The 17,281-nt window shown below is 33.8% G+C and overlaps 1 protein-coding gene across 1 annotated transcript in view; it reads right to left on the reverse strand.

Moving 5' to 3' along the window:
• The window catches only part of LOC128673955 (uncharacterized), a 34,519-nt gene extending 23,298 nt beyond the window's left edge, over positions 1 to 11,221 (reverse strand). The window contains exon 1 of the mRNA XM_053752146.2: positions 10,986 to 11,221. The gene's annotated coding sequence lies outside the window, so the exon portion shown is untranslated. The remainder of the gene's footprint in view (positions 1 to 10,985) is intronic.
• Between the last annotated feature and the right edge of the window lie 6,060 nt (positions 11,222 to 17,281).

The raw sequence follows: 17,281 nt of genomic DNA on the forward strand, positions 1-17,281 counted from the left end.
GGGAAATAAATACCGCAAGTTATAGTTCCATGAACCGAAGTTTCTAAGATCGTGTTACGCTTGCTATGTAACTGAAAATGTAGAATAATCTTTTATTATAGGATCATTCTCCATTAATGCGAACCCTAGCATTATTTTGGATTAGTATTATTTACGTGCAATTACGTTATAAGGAAGGTATTCGTTACAGAGTCACAGGGAAAAAGCGCAAGTATACTCATATGAAACCATCCCAAAGGTAAATAAATGCGCAGTTTAATGTTACCGTCTAGCTAGAAGTTAAAATGACACGAGCCACAGAAACGTAGGAGAACGTAACATCCTACCTACTATGGAATTCAGTTGAATGAATTTTTAAATTCGAATGCTAATAAAACTTTATTGCAACACGTTTTTTCGGCATTTGCATACGTTTGATATGCGTTTCACAAAGGACTTTACGAATACGTGGTAAAAGCTACCTATGCTCAAATCGACAACTTTAACTCTATTAGTTTTACGTTTTCTGTACTGGTGATCATTTGTGTATTTTGACGATTTTTCGGTGGAATAAAAAAGAGTGAAGACAGTCAAATTATACCTACAAATCTCTCTGTCATCATGTGTTAATACACATTGAGACTGTTCGATTAATTTCAAAGAAGTAGTAGTCTGTAAATTCTCAGTAAATAATAAAATACCTTAGTTTATAATTTATGTAAACGATTTTTCTTAATTTGAAGGTTGCACTTCGCGATTAGTAATTTATCATTATTTTATTATTGATAGCGTGTGAAGTAGCGAAGGCGAAGAAGTATAAATTAGGTTTAACTAATAATATCATAAATCACATGAGGCGGGATGTGCAGTAGTGAAGAAACTGGTTCCCGAGTAACGCAGTATTCGCCGGGCACACGCACTGTCCACCTATCGATATAATCTTACTTTCTATAAAAGGAAATCGAAATTATCTCACTACATGGGGCATTCCATTTCTCTCTCGGTAGTTTTGATAATTGGCCCCACTCGATTTTACTTTTATTCGATAGGTTTGTATGTACTTATGAGTAGGAATGTTGTCGGAAGTATGTTGTAATCGAAATTCTTTTACATTTTCCTTATAAATGTGTGGAATGTGGATGTAGGCATTAAACATTAATGTGCATTTAAGTCCCACGGTCTATAATTAGGTAATTAGTTATTATTAAAACTTAACAAACTCTACAAAATACCAATATGATTGATTATATGATTAGATTTTTATTCGTACAGTCAATAGGAATTACGATGTTGTGAAGTAACTTGAAATGCAGGTAACAAACAAAGTAACTGTACAAAATTTGCAATCGTTTTAACAGAAATGTAAATATTGCGGTACACTCACCCAGACTGCGCATCAGTGAATTATGTCACATCATACCTCGTTGAGTGTGATACGACAGCGTATTATATTTATCAGAATTATTATTCAATTGGGACGGGTGACCCATAACGATCATTGGACTGTTTACAAACTGATCTATTTACGAGGATGGTGTGTTGAGGCTGACCTAATGCCAAACATCCTCCATTGAGTTGCCTCTGTGACAAGGCTCCGACAAAATACGATTTCCTGTCCCTAATAGCCTTGCCGGTGCATTTGCTCTCCAAGAAAGAAAATATCACTCAATTTATAAGTTTCTACTTATTTTACATACGAGTTTCATAATATTCGTATTGTCAAATTTTAATTCTAATGAATTATTCAAGATAACAATTTGACTGATCTGGTAAGAACGAAGCGGGAAGAAATATTTTAGGAAGAGGATGCAGGACAAGAATTTTCCTCGACAACCACTTAAAGTGTCAAATCTCACATTGTTTACAAACAAAGGGCTATTAAAGGGGCGTAGTTCAACGAACTCTAGCCAACTGAGAAACAATGTGTCTCAGATTGAAAAAAAGTCATGCAGGAACAAGCGGTTGTAATGCTAAGTAATTCTTTCGAACAAAGAAAGCGAATAAAAATGTCTCAATGTACTGAACATGCGGTTAATTGCTACGGTTGTAGTGTAGGAGCATATTCTAGTTGCCATACATGGCATCTAATCCTCGCCAGAGATATAAATAGCGAGTCAGCGCCGTGAAGTGGACACTGGTTTAAGAAGCGCTCGAGTTATTTCGAACATTTCGAACTAGTCTAAATCAATCTAAAATTACTTTCGTCGGCGGTTGTCACTTTCATAGCTCGCCGCGCCTTGTCCTGTCTCTAAAAGCATGTCTCACTTGTGTAATTATGTATGATTCGGCAATTTATTGAAACTTTTTGCGAATGAACAGGTTTTGATTAATGGTTACGACGATGGCTGCACGATATCACTGTTCGCCATTTATATGTGTAATTTATTATAAAAGCAAAAATGGTCTGAGCACAAAAAGAGCTGTCAAGGAACTATATATTTACTATGAATTAAAAGAGAACGGTTTACCTTCTGTGAAATATCTTAAACATCGAAAAACACTGTCGTTGCGGTTACCATGAACTACTGAGAGTAGAACACAAGGCGAGCGGGACCTTACCGATTGTAAGTATTCATATTAAGGCTTGAAGTAATAGGTCTCCGAGGCAGCGGTTGACATATCTAGTTGACATATAGTTAGTTAGTAAGTATATCTAGTTCCACATATGCTTATTGTATTATGTAACAATGCATGTTTATAAACACGCAATATTAAATTACTTGTCTACTTAATATGAAAATCATCGTAAAATGCAGATAATCTTTTAAGATTCGAGATAACCAAACTAAGGTACTTTTACGACACATGTTGTATACCTGCAGATCGACAGCATACTGCCTAAGAAACTGCTTCAACATTAAGTGAACGTATAACGTTCGAAGTTTGTGTCTTTAATTACATATTAAAATGTCAAGGAAACTAGAACGTACTTTATCAGACATTTTTGTCACAGTTCTAATATTTTATTTCCCCGTGTCACGATATAAAACATTGTATAATGGGAGTTGTCTGCTTCTGTTAATAATTTTGTCTCATAAAAATGTGTTTTGATTTGGGCCAATGCGACAATTATAGTTGTATATTGTAAATGTTGATCAATGTGTGTTAAGACTAGGTTCTCACTGATTTGTATTTATTTTTTCGAATAAGTATATATAATGGTACATAGGTAAGCTTTTACATGTTTGATATATTTAATTTTGATTTAACTAATAATGAAAATTGCACAATCCTTCCGGATTTAATAGAATTTCAATGTGTGTAATTTTCTAGGCTCATATATCAAATAGATAAGCAGATTCTCCACGCATTAGTCTAATTAGTTCCCACGATATTTGATGTTGCAATTAATGAAAATACTGATGAAATAATATTTATTTTGATCACATATATACCTAGTGTTATTAATTTGTGAATTCAGGATGAAAGCAAAGGGTAAACGCTACTAAAAGTATTGCGAAGTTTGAATTAAAAGAGATATTTACTAAGAAAGCGAAATGGTGAATTGTTTTTGTAACTACAAGGAAAGTGCATTTAAAGCATACGAAAATACGTGGTCAGCCCGAGTAATAAAATAAAAACAGGAGTAAAAGAACGTGACATTTCGGTTCTATTTGTAAGATTCACAAAGGCCTTTCGAGACCGTGTGCTCGAAGCCTCCATTTGATGAGCTGTAAAAGCTGCAGACTGTTTAAATTTGAATAACAAAAGAATATAGTGTAAGGTGGAGTTATATAATCTGCGCGTACGCAGTGAGATTTTCTGCGATGCAACAACCTTCGCGGCGGTCGGTGGTCGGTGGCGGTCCAAAACAAATGGATGCCCGCGACACCGTTACGGCACTTCGCGGAATTAAATAAAGAAAAAAATGACAGCAAGCAACGGTAATATTTGTCGGCGTAAGGTCGAAACCCTGTCTTCGGTATACCACCAACGAATTAACCAGATGGAAATGCTGATTACCAGATAGTAATTAAAATTAAGCAAAGCGGTATACCTATAAGATTAAAATCCTGAGTGAGGCAGGTCTAATTTTGTAGAATAATGTATGTATCAAACTGTTTTACTAAATTAATATTATCACATACATCTACACACATTTTTTGTTTTTGGGTCATTATTTCTCACTCCAAGCCGAAAATGTTTTAAACCGGTAGTCATTAAGAAAAAAAGCTGCAGATTTTACACGCTAGCATGTAGTACTAGCTTAAACGATGCCATGTAGTGCCGCATTAAAAGGGCCAATAAATAATGGAAATCGGTAGGTTGTCACTTTACTGCACTCGGATGGCACAGTTCCCAGTGAAAACAGTTTCGGCTGAGTACACAAACGATCACGTCGAGGCAGCCGGCCGACATCAGCAGTTTGTTTTGGCGTTGATTAATTCATTAATCAGAGACATTACAATTAAAGTGACTGCTATGTAAATTAAGAGACAACAGAATCATGGGAATATTGCAATGCCGAAATTGTTCATTTAAACGCACGATTGCGCTCATCATTCAACAAATCGGCCCAGATCTGAATCAGATCAGGTCGGCGCCTGTTTCGAAGGACTGGTATCGATGGCATTATTGGCAAAAAATCAATACGCGGAAGCAGACTCGATTCTATAAACCATCGAGAAAAAGACAAGTTTCTCTTCCAGGAATTCTTGATGAACGCTAACTATTAATGTAAACAAAGATTGAGAAAAAATAAGCAGTAACGTAGCTATTGTATGTCCATGAGATGGAAGTCTCCCACGCGTGGGAGCGACCCACGGGGAACAATCTCGCCCGTGCTTGTTCTCATCGAATGCCGACTCGGAAAAACGACAAATGTTTAAGGGGAATGCTTCGGCACTATCGCCATCAACTTATGTGAAATCCGGACCATTACTAATTCATGGATACGGAACGCCAGCTGTCGGAACAGACTGTTTTATTTCATGTATTTTTATACCAAGAGTTGGTGCTAAACTAACAAAGAACAGTTTAAAAGCATCACCAATGTTTAGACACGTCGTTTTAATTGCTATTGGAAGCCAATTGCAGAGGAATTAATTAAAGGGAAATGTGTGAATTGAGGCAATCTGGAGCTAAGTCTCGCTGCCGGGGGAGTGCTTTGAAGTTATATCTGTTTACGAGGCTTTCCAAACGTTAATAATCGTTGGGATGAAGAAATAATTAATTGCATTGGAGACGCTCCAAAATATGTAGAGGTTTGAAGCAGCTGATGCAATTCCACAAGGCTCGCTATTTATAATATACCGGAACATGTTTTTGTTATAAGTGTATGTAATTCAAAATGTTAAATGTCTAGTTATAATATAAACTATGGTTGCTTATCTGTATTTTAAAATGATAATATCCGATCATATATTTCATTCATAAATATTGCATTCGAACTTTAAGAGCTGTTAGTTCTTTTAGCTTAGTGTCCACAAAGTTTTCATGACAATCCATTATTATCATAAGAATGATCTGATGGTGCAATCAGGATCGGCGATTGACTTATTGTCACTCATTGAATGCAACATCTGACGGTGGCGGTCATCTCTTTGACGACAATAAAAGCTTGTAGCAAAATTTTTTTATTTTGTAAAAACTTGTTTAATTTATAGGAGTATTAAATTGTTATTTAATATTTGATTTTATTTTTCCCCGGCCATGTTAGGCTATGTTTAGCCTAACATGGCCGGGGAAAAATAAAATCCATGTCCAACAAGGACGGTAACTCTACTCCATACGGTGAAAGTAACATGTAAATTGATGTTAAATCAAACACGTATTCTTAACTTTTACTTAATTAAAAGGCCACACCACAAATATTCAAACAAATGTTCAAAACAAAAACTATTAATTACTTAAACCACGTAACACGATATATTAGTCATTACTAACCCACTTCACCAAGGGCTTTTAAATTAAGTTATTAAAAAGCATTTCGTAATTTCATTTTTGTGGTAGCAAAACCAGTTTCGATTGCAAATGTGTTAAGTGTTATTTTTAGTAGACAAACGAGATCTAAAATCATAGTTTGGTGTTTATATAAAATTTCACTTGCACTACTGGCAATAAAGATGTTCTAATTGGTCGAGTTAAAGTGCGAATCGCCTGGAGGCATTAACAGGAAGTTGTTATTAATGACGAATAACGTAGATAAATCAGGAGAAAGGAGCCTAGTACTGTTAAAAGTTTGAAATAGGTACCTGAAGTTTAGATATATTTTTTACGATATGTGTGAAGTTAGACACAGAATGGGGACGCTTTGTTCAGTTCTGTGGTTTGTTAGCACTGCTAGCACTTAGGGAGGCAAAACCATAAATTAATGTAATAAGAACAGCCGGTACCTCACCGGTGCCAGTCAACTGGCTCAGTATAAACTTAGCCAGTGATAATAGTTAAGGTTTCTCGGTCGCCAGGTGCGACGTTCACGACGAGTTCCGTCGCCTCCGGCTATAGTGCCAATGTCAATAGTATTCTGTTGCCACGCGGTGCTACTTTTACCAGAAACTGATTAAACTTCCACTAGGTACGAACTATAATCGATTCTTGCGATACATTTACTTTTCGCCGATTTATGCGGAATCTTCAGTTTATCGATTTTCAGTAAGAGGTGTATCACAGATTTTCAAAGAAATAGTGGTTCATGGTGGATAAGTTAAAATTTCTGCTATTCAATAAAATTTTGTAGATCTGCACTTATGTGCAGATCGCTATTTCCAATATTAAAACGGATTTATAAATTAACGACAAATAGAATTTAAGTACAAAAGTCTTAGTTTTAACTAAGACGATTTCAGCTGATTGCGATTGTATATCACGCTCATCCTAGTTTAGGACTGCTGAATAGCGTATAATAATAGCAGATCACATTGCATACACCCCGATTCTGTGTGTCTGTCTGTAACCGAACCTGCGGTGTGCGGCGCGCATTAGTTTACATTACTGTTCGCATTGCGTCGCGATCGAGGTAAACAATGTGAGATCCCGATGCTGGACGATCATAGGTAACGTTATTGGATCTTATATTACTTACTCAAGCTGTACTTTTCTTCTTTACAAATATATTTGCGATTGAATTTTATTCTCTAAAATAATGATTCTAGAGGTTTTCATTGACCATCCATGGTCTGTGTATTTTTTAAAATAAATTACTAAAAATTATGTAGATCATGGATTAAAAGATTTTCATTTCAAATTAGTTTATAAATCTAGATAGATTTGGTATAGATATACCACACACTATTTTTACTACTAAAAGACGATTTTTAGAAAACTTTTTTATTTGATTACATTATATATCTACATATCTATTTCAAAATATTATTTATAATTTTATATACATTATACAATGCCCAAGAATTCAGGTATTACATAAATTGTTACAAATACGACCACAAAGTGCTAATACCAAAACAATATTATCAGTGCTTTCTAAAATAACAGTTATTTTTGGCTCCAATCACAAACAAATTTTGGTTTTGTTTATTGCATTTAGCTGCATCCCACAAAAAAGTACTAATGATCCCGTCGTGCATGTCTTATTATACCACCATTACGATAACTAGAATCATATAGTTACATAGCTAGAAACATTTTGAAATTTCTTGTTTCAATATGCCATTACCCGAGAGTCTTTAAATCGATTTATCAGATAAAGAATTTGAATTAACAATTATACCTTTGTTATATATGGTATGAATATGGTAGGTAGTGAACAATAAAAGTAGGTACTCATGATCGCGATTGTAGATACGAGATCAAGATAAAAAACTGGCATGCGCGTGAGAACAAAGAATAAAATTTACAATTTTCGATAGATATTTACAGTAATTACACTGCCTATCTAATCTATAATTGCCTAATTGTAATTTACGTACCCTATCATTAAAAACAGTAAATAATAATCCTAATGTACTAAGATGTTAAAGTGTTTAGGAGGTGAATGCACCTGCTTCCTTGTATGAAAGTTACGATGGCATTTTGTTTACTTAACAAATTCATAAGCAAGTAGGTACATTAATCGATATTGGGATAAATTCTCTTAAAGAAGAGAGAAGAAAAATGAGAAAGAAAATCTGGCTAACTTGAATTCATATTCATACACGTGATTTGCTATCATGTCACTTTAAATCCTACCCCCCATTATATTTAATAAGCTTAGAATAAATATAATAATTTGTATTTGATAATAATTAGTATGGAAATAAACAATACACTGTATCGAAATATTAAGGTCAAAGAAGTCAAGAAGTCATAAATATTTGTTTAACTTTGTTACTATTTACTTATGCAGTTACTTAGCCTCAACACATCACACGGATATGAGTTGATACCTATTGTTATCTTATTTAATTAATGAACTAAGCTTGCATAGTATTTTATAGGTACTGTACTAATATTGTTTAGTGTTGTGGCCTCATTGGTCTATTTATTTTTCATTGTGTCAATGAAATCTGTCACTTTTCAGAAATGAACAGTTTGTTTCAACATCAGAATTTGAACCCGCGACCTGTGAATGATAGCAACAATAGTCTTACATAAAATTAAGAAAAATGCAAACGAGCAAAGAATCTTTGTATTGTAGGATGAATGACACTTTACATATCGACGACATATAGTTACTTTTCGATATTGATTTAGGATACAGGTATTATCGTATGATTTATTTAGGATAATACCTGGATACAACACGAATAATAGAAACATTGAATACTATTTACATATGTATGGCGTCGCCTAATGGTGAGTGAATTCTTTTTTGTTTTCGCATTTTCTTATACGATACTATACCATTTAAAAAAAAAAGAAAAAAATATTGAATTCCAACAATTCCTACCTAACGTGCTCAAAAGATTAGATAGTCAATAATATTTATTACACTGTGTAAAGAAAGTTAAATGAAAAGAAAGCAACAATTACAAAGATTAATGAAATACCACGTTACTCATACTTGTTGAACGGAAAGTACGTCTTCGGAAAAATCTTTCGGATCTTCAGGATGACGTTCGAGGTTGACAAATCATGTGACATAACCTAACCATATCCGAATGGATGTTTATAAATATAGAAATAGTTAGGCCGATGGTGCTAGAAACGAATTTCAGATATTTTGAGACTGAAGACAAGGAATGTGACCGCATAGCCACGCCAGTAAATGTATTGATATAATCAAATTCAAATGATTTATTCAGAAATTAGACCGTCATAGGCACTTTTTCACGTCAATTTTTATATTCTCACAAGCTACAAACTACTGTTGGAAGAGGTATATTGTTGGAAGAGGATAGCAACATTATCTACGGAGCTGTAGAGCTAATTGGAAGCACCACAATACAAAATTATATTCATCATTTGTACTGCCGGCTGTCCTCACTATTTTAGAAAAACAAACAGTTTTTGAGATAAACTGGGGAAAGTATCACATACTGCGGCTGTGTTATCAAGGAAATAATTGAACATGACAATACCGAAGATAAAACGTAAAGATTTTGATGGCTCCTAAATATTCAATAAGTATGATGTGCAATCTTAGCATGAACATAAATTGCAATCCATAGGTTGAAAAGGTTGCTGGTTTTTCCAGTTTCTACAAATAACTTAAAGATACTTATGAACTAAATGACTAGTGATAAAGTATACTTTTTATACACACATAAAGAAAAATCTAATGATATATGAATTTTAACGCTTCATTTCAGAACAAAGTATTTTGCTAAATATTTTTGTTGCGTTTTGTAATAATTAGGACAAGATTTGCAAGAACGCTTATTAAACCTTTTATTAATATTAGAATTGATAGAATGAGGCAAAACTTGGGTGCCGATTCTCTGTTAGATTGTTATTTTTAAACGCTCGTATTTTTTATATATAAGATGATTGATAACCTAAATGACGTATTGTGTTGGAATTAGATTGAGATCGACTATCTTTTGATCAACGATGATCTGCCTTGTTTACATGTGTTGTTGTTGTCCGTTTATTGTATCTATATCAATAAACAATGTAACAACAGATAAACTAACAGTTTATACTAGTACAGATTTATAAAGTAAAGAATAAACAGCGTAAGTAATTTACGGATGGATTGTTGTGGGTGGAATAGATAACCCTTACATAATATCGTGACGATGAAATAGTATATTATATATAGGTATATACACGATGAAACGAGAGTTTTTGTCGTGCAAAAGAAAATGTATAAAACACAATGAATCCTGAAAGAAAAGAATCATTTTAGTTTTTTGATTGACAAAAACAATTTATCTTGATAAGTGTCCACATTAAATAGGAATAAAAAACCAACTTATTGAGGTAAGTTGATCGTATATTTGTATTTGAGTTGGACTCTTATCAAGACAAATTGTTTCGAAATATCACCAATAAAAGACTTCAACGCACAGAAATATTCGCAAATATTGTAATGCTCTTTTATAAATATGGTAGTTTTCATTTCTAAAATAAAAAATAAGTATTATATGTAGCTATCTAAATACTTATAGTCACAGATTATAATACTTAATTTGACTTAGTGTTCTTTATAATTCTAGCATATGCAAATAAATGACATATACAATTTGTAAGAGGTGATTAGTAATTGCTATCTAATTATGGTTAATTTTTTATACTTATATTTAATTGTCCATGGTAAAAGCACTATGGTAATTTTAATTCGTGATATTGTATTGCTTCGAATTTAAATTGAAAACAAATAATGAGTGTCTATATAAAAATAATTAAAACATATAATGACAGTAACAAAGCCAGTTAGCGACTGTAATGGGTTAACCAGAAAATTAATTATCTGGTTGTAATTACTGATGCACCAGCTCAGTGACACACAATAACTAGACCTCTGACCCTATAAAAGATGAATGACATAGAAAATGATGGATTGCAACAAAACGCACGGTCGACCTTCGAAGCGTTCACAAAATGCAGTTCATGGCGCGATCTCTTCTTGTCCGCATAAATCAGCTGGCTTGAACAGTGTAAATAAATTAAAATTGAACACTTACCGAAGTCTGCCTTTAGTGAAAATAAATCAGAACTCCAATATGAATGCACTGAACCAAAATAAATAAATTATAAACAACACAAATCAAAATAGTCTATAAATGAAAGTATATTCAAATAAAAACTAATCGTTCAAAACACCACTTCATTCACAGTTCGTTGATAAAAACGTGTAAAGTTTAGTAGTGAGGGCGTTTCTCGGCCGACGTGCTTTCCGCGCGGGAGTCCAACTCGGAATGATTCGAATTCGATTCGAGCGAGCATCGCGAGTATCGAGAACAGCGTCGTCTGGAGTTGAGTCCTAGTACGTGGTATGATGTTCACTGGATGCATGGCACCTAAGGAAAATTGACAGGGATCAGCTAATATGCATAATGCATTTAATATCCGTGATTATCCTGCATCCGGCGAGGAAGCAAGCCTTCAACAGTTCGGTAAATCCTGACAGCTAAAGTTGTTATATCCTGATTAGATGTAAATCATGATGATTTAATATTATATTCTACTTTTTATGATTAAATAAGTGGGCTTCTATTGATTGCTTTTGCCACTGTTAGGTACCTGCACCTACCTGCACTCATTAGTAATATTCATAAAATACGATATACGTAAATACACTATGACATTAGTTGTGAAATGTGTAAAATCAACACAACAGTCCTGTTTTGGAGTCTCAATATCAGCACCTTTAGTGGCTTTGATTGATTACTTCGATTGCGCATTAGACAAGATGCAATGATTATACCTATGTGTAGATAGTCACTAATTTAACAGAAATGTCACTGAATTTGGTCTTGGTCTGTGCATGTGTCTCCCAACAGATAAAAAATATTTCTTTTTACGTCTTTAAATTTTGAATTGTATTTTTATTTTTAAATGGCAATGGCAATTGTATTTTTATTTTTAATAGATTCATCACTTCTAAAGTTTATATGTATTTCAGTATTGTCCATAAAAATTAAGCTTCCCTTTGAGAACAGGAATTTGTATTTGTGCCCACGAGACACGTCAATGTTGCCTTCATTTCGAGGCCAGGAGGCCTACATTTAAATGGGACACCATGCAGACCTTGGTTCATTCGGTACAGTAAACAGGATCAAGGAAGCGTAACCTATCGATTTCTTATTAGCGTTTTGGCATGGTTGTAGCTTTGGTAAATAATATTTCATTTAGAATATGACATGAAGAAGTGCAAGTGAATATCTAATTTCTGAATTAATTATTTGATATAATATTACTTGTTACAATTAAAATCTTGTTAAAAAAGAATAATTGAATTTTATAATTACAATCAAAATTAGTGCTGTGTGGGTTACAGTGCGTTTGACCTTATTAAATCACAACATCATTAAAATCACATATTATATGGAATTTGCAATTTAGCACAATGAAAATATTGTTAAAGCTCGGGAAATAAAACATGCTGTGTTTACGTTACTCGATACGATAACAGAGTAATGGTAAACAGTCTTTAAACAGTATACACTGAATCAGCTGCTAACCGTCAAGGTTTAAAATTGAGATAACCCGAGACTGCGGCGTTTCTCCAGAGAGCTGGAAACTTATTCCTGAAATCACTATCGTGTCAAGGTGGTGACGGGTCCCGAAGGTACTGCAGTGTTTACGGAAGGGAGATCGAATATTGAAAGATATACATTGTGATATGAACGAACATTTTAAAGTTACTCGAAAGTTTGGAAACTCCAATAAGTGAATAGATAAATATTGATTCATCAGATCGATGACATCAACTCCAATCAAATGTATAAATGAAATACAAACGTAGTGTTCATCATGTGGAAGGTTAAAAATCATTAAAACAGGAAATTGAAATGAAACCCTTGTTGAATCTAATGAGTGTTCTTTTGTAAATTGATGAATTAACGGATTTTTGTGTATCTTTTATTAGATTTTAGAAACAGATAACATGAATGTGGTAATTTTTAGCAGTATGAGCGGTAGATTGATGCCATGCCATATAATTACGCACTATTTTTAAGTAATATTATGGAATCTATTGAGTTTCAGAAGTAAATAAACGAAGAAGATATTACTCTACTAATAAGCGTAGTAATACTACTTAATACTACTACTTAATAACAAAACTAATCTCTCACAAACAGCACATACTGGCCTAACGCTAATGCATTATTACTTTATTTACTTCTAAATCGAGATGATTGAAATGGCAGGTAGAATAAAACAGGTGGGCCAAGAATTGTAAGACTGCTAACTGTTACATTGTAATGCTGGAAAGACTACCTGTGAGAACGAATGCTTTTTGTCCTAAGACCTTTTATGTTTTCTTGTGGCGAACCGTTTACTTACCGTGGTGCAGCAAAAACTGTTCTGGATGCAACGATCTTATTATTGTCTGAGCTTGTGCGATTGTTGACAAACATTCGTTTTTTAATTTATCAGACTTAAACATATAAAGAAATGGGTATGTTTTTAATAATGACGCAATATTGCACCGCATGAACTTTCAGAGGTTACTTAAACTAAACCCTTAAGACGAAGAGAACAAAAGTGATGATCATTTCGATTCAACTGAATAGATTTTCATGAATGGATGTGTTGAAACAAATCACATACGTCATCTATGGTCCATTGAATCGTGAAGATTTGTATATAAACCATTTTTATGGTGGTTTTTGAAACGGATCGACTATTAAACGCATTTTGCTGGTACAGTTTAATTTGTTTTAGCTATACCCAATTGAACTATTTAATGACGATTATTATACTTACGTAATGGATGCTAACAACATTGTTCTAAAGCTTAAACCCACGTAATATATTGTTATAGCATTTTCAGTGAAATAACTGAGTAAAAACATGCGTAATCTCCTTTCATCTCCTTCGGTGCCTAGAATCGTTAGGGTCATGTTTTAATTGGGATCAGCTGGCAAGTCGTAACGAGCTGGATTAGTCCAGTTCTGCCTGATTTCGACCATTATAGCTCTAATAGCTATCGTGAATGGGACAAATCTGTCTAACCCTCAGTGTATTCAGATGATTCCACAAGTCTATATTCTTGTGGCATTATAAACGATGAAAAAGGAGATTTTTTTTATACCGCCTATGATAGTAACAAATTTTTACCCGGCAAAAAGGAAACTACCCAGGCCAGAGTAGAAGAAGGTCGGTGGGTCAACAGGATTTAAAATAATATAACTTCAATAGAAATGTCTCAACTCAAGGAATCTTGATGACAAGGAGATAATCAAAAATATCGTGATGTAGGTACATCAGTTTTCGTGTTTTGGGAAACCTAAGTACCACAATGAATCCTGCATACAAAACAGTCATTAACTATTTTACGACCACCGTGCATGACAAACAAATATATTTACACGTCACGGTTTTTATGTTTTTTTATAAACACCGCATAAACATTTTTACTTTATTACTTATTCTTCAATTGATCGTTACATCAGCTTAAGTAGTGTTACGTTACATACAAATAAATACTTATAATCTACATATCCATCCATATTATCTGACACATATTATACACCGATTTTGATGAAATTTTGCATAGATATAGAATATTTTTATTATGGTTTTACCCGAGCGAAGCCAGGACGTGCCTCTGGTCTGTCATACATCTACACACAGTCTTTCTCAGAAAATATTTAAATGTTCGTTTACTTAATTGTCAAATTCAAAGATCGATCGCTAAAAATATGCATTGCAGTTTCAATAACGTAATAACAGCAATACAATAATTAGGTTCAGTAGAAAGCAACGTTTCTCCGGCAATCCGACGAGAGTGGAGACAGATGTCACGATTCCACTTTCTTCCATCACGCATAATATTCAGATGTTTGTAAAGTAACTAAGTGTATGAGAGTGCAATCGGTTTGGGAGTCGTCAAAAATCGATTTATGCTTGCGACATAAAGAGTGAATGAAAATAGTAATCGTTTATGTAATTACTTCGTCTTATGTATGTGGTGTCTGATGTGGAAGTACACAATGCTGGCAAAGATAAAATTTTTTGATGAACAAAAATTTTTTGCGTTTTTGATCAACCATATCTGGAACATCGTGAGGAAATCCGCTCACTGGTTGAAAGTTTAGTAATTATGTACTCGACTACTAAATAGAGATTGATAAATTGGTAAAAGTCTTGTCAGATGCCTTTAGCTGACTTGCATATATCATCTGATCCAGTGTTAGCAATAACACACTCGATAAGGAAAAAGGCGTTTTTGATCTGCTATAATATCGAGTCAGGTATATTCTTATATGGTGACTTCTCCAATATGTTTTATACATGTAACGATTTTCATATAAAAATGAAAATTATAAAATTGCGTGCGTAGATTAGAACTTGCGTCCATATCTAAATATTTGTTCTCAATATTTTATCTGAAGCCATGTCCACAGTGCAATATTAAATGATACCTAGTAAGTAGGTTACTAATCTGCATCTCGTTTACATTTTCGATGTAAACACACACAAGGTGTTATGCAATTCCTTTTAAGTAAATACTGTGAAATCGTTATGCTGTATTGTTAAGGCACGTAAGACAGTTAAACATCCTTTGAATGACAATATATTATCATTATAATAAAACCGGGCAAGTAAGAGTCGGGCTAGCGTTGGAAGGGTTCCATATAATTTATAAAGACCAATGTATAAAAACAGCAAAAAAATTACGTCTGTCCTATGGGAGCACCCTTAAATATTTATTATATTTTGTTTTTAAGTAATTTTTGTTATAGCGGCAATTGCGGCAACATACATCATCTGTGAGAATTTCAATTGTCATGGTTCTTGACAATACGTGTTGACAGACAGAAGGACTTAGTAATAGTGTCCTATTTTCCCTTTGGGTACGGAACCACAACTAGTGTAGGTTTATCCGGCACATAGATAATTTTGTTCCGTGCCATGAGTCTGATAGGATAGATATATAATTTTTCGCGATATGTGTAGATATCTTATCTGATTACTGTATGGGAATTAATTTCGGCTTTCCGTATCGTGTATCTTTATAATTTATGTGTTAGCTAAAACAGGGGCTTATTTAAACACTTTTTCGCTCTTTATCAGTAAGTACTATCGATGTATATTCACCAACAATTGATGGATGATTTGATATTGGTTAAATTGTCATTTTATTAATGACATTGATATTGCTGGCATTATCTTACTGGGAAGAAAGTCATCAGAGCGGGAAAAGTGAAAGAAACTGCCCTTTTGTGATGATCGATCTCACAATAGTGATATGGGATCATGATGATTAACATTTTTTCAAGTCAAACTGGTGCTGGCGTGGGCTGGGTCGTGAGGTTCTCTCTATTACACTTTAGCTTAGCGATATCTACGTCAACCTGTGAACGGTGCTGCCAAAGGGAACTGATTAAACGTGTTTTATATATTTATTTTTCAATTAATCACATTGTAGTGGGGTTGTCGTTGAGTCACAATGGCGCAATGTGATTGGTTCGCTGCGTCTCACTTCGAATCGATTCGATGGTGAGACGTGGAATGCAAATAGGCATTTCGCCCCCTGAAGAAAAGCAATGTCGAAAGCAACTCATTTAAATAGAGTTACCAGACGGACTGATCATTATTGTCTTTAATATATTATTTGTACTACCTATAATTTAACTGAGTAGATAAAGTACATGGTCAAAAAGTTCACAAAATAAGTAAACAAGAAAGCTGATAAAAAATATAGGTTTGGCGTGAAAGAGTGTCTGCGAAGTGAAGAGTATAAAGACGTATATTTCTGAATAAATTATTTAACTTTGTGCAATTCTATCGGCAAATTCATTAGTGTTGCCGCTTTACGCTTGCACGTAGACAGGTTAAGTGAAAAAGCTTTTTATCATTCAATGTCATTTTATCAAACGTTTCAACCATGTTTAAATGAGGATTACATGTTATGTTACTCTTATTTTTTGATGGACGGTGCATTAAGATAAGGAATTGCTAGTTCTATGACTAAGATATATAAACTTTTAGGTGTTGTTTTTAACTTTGTAAAGACATCATTGAGTATAACGTTATACCTGATTTTGATTTTATGACGTTTGATTTTATGCTGAACCTAACCATATTGTGCCTCGGTACATATTAAAAGAAAAGCAACGTGGTGGAACATCTCCTTAACGTAAATAAATATGTTTTGGTATTAACAGAGACAAAATCAAATATTTGTTCAAGCGCAAAGCGCAACTTTTAATTTTCCGCAGCACAAACTCTGGAAATAACTTAATCTTTACACAGGAAGCGTATTTTGCTGCACAGTTATGTTATAATTTGTACATTTTAATTTTAT

Source organism: Plodia interpunctella, chromosome 11 (assembly GCF_027563975.2).
Source record: "Plodia interpunctella isolate USDA-ARS_2022_Savannah chromosome 11, ilPloInte3.2, whole genome shotgun sequence".
In the NCBI taxonomy this organism is placed as follows: Eukaryota; Metazoa; Arthropoda; class Insecta; order Lepidoptera; family Pyralidae; genus Plodia; species Plodia interpunctella.